The sequence below is a fragment of the Monodelphis domestica genome, chromosome 8 (genome assembly GCF_027887165.1).
Source record: "Monodelphis domestica isolate mMonDom1 chromosome 8, mMonDom1.pri, whole genome shotgun sequence".
Classification (NCBI taxonomy): domain Eukaryota; kingdom Metazoa; phylum Chordata; class Mammalia; order Didelphimorphia; family Didelphidae; genus Monodelphis; species Monodelphis domestica.
Window position 1 is genome coordinate 107,087,489 of NC_077234.1, and position 3,493 is coordinate 107,090,981.

Here is a 3,493-nt window from a genome sequence, read left to right on the forward strand (position 1 = left end):
AAGTGTGTGCTGAATTAGATTACTTCTAACCCTAGATTTTCTCTATTGTAGTAGAAATGAATTGAGAAAAGAATTCAACAAAATACAGTTTTTTATGATTCTTGGATAGAGAAAGTATTCATTAGGTAAAAATGTTAGCATTCTTTTTGCTGTTTGCCTGGACATAATGGATTTGCAATCAAGTACTCTGATTGAGATGCAATGCATAATATTAGAAAGAATGGTGACTCTGAAGGGAAATGATTGGCATTCATAAGCTGTCTCAGATAGTTGTTTTTTTTTTTTTTGACAGTGGGTAATACATTTACTTTCCTCTTTCTCTGTTTCTTATCCATAAAATGAAGGATTTGAATTGCATGGCTTCTGAGGTTCCATCCTGATAAAAATCAAAGATTCCATAATTTTTTGAGAAGTAAGAGGTTTAAAATGTATGGAGTCACTGTGCCTTAGTCCAGGCCTCTCCTCTGGTAACCTCTTCTGTGCTGCTGTGTGTTCTGTGAGCACCCAGCACCACTCTCCTCCTTTTAATGACTCCCTGAATGAAGCAGAAAAGACAAGAACCCAAAGAAACATTAAGGAATTATTTATTGGACAAAGCAAATGACAGTCTTCTACAAGATGAACACTCAAGATGATTCAGCCATCTGCAGCTGGTTCTCTGGTTGGCAGTGTAATTGAGTCAAACTCTATGAAGGTCTTATCCAAAAGGAAAGTTTGGAATGACTAACTAATATCCAAGTCTTCTAATGCTGATGTTACTGTAGAGGCAGAGCAAAGTGAAAATGAAAACCATGCAGATTCTCTGAAGAAGCTTTTGATCTCATGATTAAAGAAAACCCTTCTTCTCAATACTAGAAAGAAGTGGCAGAAAAACAGAGGAAGATTCTTTATGAAGTACTACAAAAAATGAGAAACTACATAAATAAATTGAACAGAAGAACAATGAAATTACCCAACTAAAAGAATAAAATAAGGAACTGGAAGAACTAGCAGGATCTGTACAATATATGACAGATATAATAGAACGGCTAACTGGGCAGTCTGTAGAAAGCTTTGAATTACAGGACAAGCTAGCATCTGAAGATTCAGATTCTGGAAGGGAAGAAGTAGACAAAGATTCTGAAGAAAATAGCCAGATCTACATGTAATGAACACAATTACCTACAAATGAATGACCTTATAAATAAACATTTTATATTTGACTGTTGGGAAATAACACTGCCCAAGTTTACTTTCATAATCTTTGGATTACTTTTCTAATTGGTGAAACCTTGAACACTTGGTTCTTTTTTTCCCTTTCAGCTTGAGTCTTACTGGCAGAGAATTAATTGTATTCTGCATTATATTTTATTATATTATTTATTTATAATTATAAAATATAAATATATTAATTATATTATATATCTGTATTATAGATTGCTTTTGGACATTTGTTTTGAAATACAAATAATATGTATTTTTTATCTTGATGATACTTTATGTAAATGGAATCTTTTCTATTGAGTCTGACATGACATATATTTGGTAAATAAACTTCAATCTCCCATCAATTAAAAAAACATATGGATTCTCCAGAAAAAAACTAGATACCTTTTTTTCCTATTTTCAGACAAAGAAGCATAGGGAAAAGAAGAAAAGTTTATCAATAAATCATTTTTTAAAATTATAGTAAATAAAGTAGTTCAGCACAGACAAAAATGATAGCTTTGAAAATAACATTTTAAATTAATTATTGTGAAGATGGGATTGACTCTCCCCTTGCCTATTTTTGAATTAATAAACCAAAGTTTGAACACCCCTACTTGGCATTAGGTGGGGGAGTGGGAGTTCACAAGTCACTTAGAGAATTCCACCCCTTCAACTCAGTCAGAAACTTGTGAATCCTTTGATAAGAGTTTATACTCTCATAGGACAAGAGATGGCACCTACAAACACTTACCTCCTTCCCTGCCCCCCCCCACCCCCAGGTAGTACTAAGAAGATTTAAAGACTGCAAATGGTCCCCATAAAGTGGAGGAAGGGGCAGGAAATGATATTAAAAAAAGGACTATAAGATGATAAACTTCCTGTGCAAGAGTCTTTGTCTGAATTTTCAGGTTGAAGGAACTTGGCTCTTGGTCTGTGTCTGGTAAAACTGCTCCTGGATCTTCTCCCTTTGGATCTTCTCCTGGTGAGTGAAAAGTTGACCTTCCTTTCCTGGCTTCTGGAAAGATTAGTTCTGGAGAGGCCTCCCCCTCTTAGAGGAGGCTGAGTGGGTTGAACCCTTATTTAATTCACCATCAAGTCCTTTGGCTGAGTGGTTAATGAGCAATGTTTGAGGACCAGAGTAACATTTAGGGTGATAAGCTAGACTTCTTACTCTACCCTCTTTCACATTTCTCTACTTTCACTCGTTCCACCTCTTTGTAAATAAAGTTACTGGAAGTCATTTTGACCTGAGCTGTCTTAATTTTAAAATCAATGACCACAGTATTATCTTAAAATTCTCATTTATTTAGTCCAACATCATAAAATTTAATTCCTTACATTATGTACTATTTAAAGCCACAAGTTGTACATATTAGACTTGCAATTTCATATGCAATCTTCCTTTACACAAAAGTATGTGAAAATATTAATACTGTGTTTGTGATGTACAAAATATAAATTTTTCCTCTAAAAATGTGAAATATTGTGTAGCCTTGGCAAGAGATAGTTGATAACTAAGTGAGTATCAATTTGAACAGTGGAAGCAGTGAAGAATTTTGCCAAGCTTATGATGCTAGTTAAGTTGAATAGTGGTTTCAAGGAGGCTATGGAAGATCCTCATGTCAGCTAATTAGAATGGAGGGGAAAAGTAATAAGGAGTTACCACCTGCAAGGTAAACTTTACCTTACCCCTTAGGTTTTTCTCTATAACAGATTCCATTCATTTTGGAAATGAGTGCTTTGAGTGTGTAAAGATCAAAATTTTGGGAAACGGAGACAGGTAGAAATTAGTTTCTCTCTGCAAGGAGTATTATATTTTAAGAGGTTTATTGAATATTAAAATATAAAGAAAATACAAGTAAGAAAGGCATGTGCCATGTGGGCCGAGAGGCCCAATTCAATTTCACTCACATCATGAGAGACACATCTGCTCCGAAGATGAAGTAGGAAAAGAGAGACCTCAGTAGGAGAACTCCTTTAAATAATAATTTGTGATCTGGCCCAGGTGGAAATCTCAATGAGAAATGAGGGCATTCTGGGAGCTAGCAAGGACTCCTGGGGTTTGAAGTCCAGAGTTCAGGTCTCCATTTTTACAAGTGTTTCTAATGTTTCCTTTTCTGTTCTAATTAAATACCTTTACTGATACTATAATATTGTTTGCTTGGCCTTCTTTTATCAGAGTAATAACTGAGAAGATAGTCTTATGTTAACAATTTTGATGAGAAAAAAAGAGCACGTCAACAAAAAAAGACACATAAGGTTCAAAAATAAGAACAGCAAGATTTATGTCCTATATTGAATGGTT

At 34.6% G+C, this 3,493-nt stretch overlaps 1 pseudogene; it reads left to right on the top strand.

Moving 5' to 3' along the window:
• Nucleotides 1–527: 527 nt before the first annotated feature.
• LOC130455887 (geminin-like) lies at nucleotides 528–1,240 on the top strand (annotated as a pseudogene).
• Nucleotides 1,241–3,493: the final 2,253 nt, after the last annotated feature.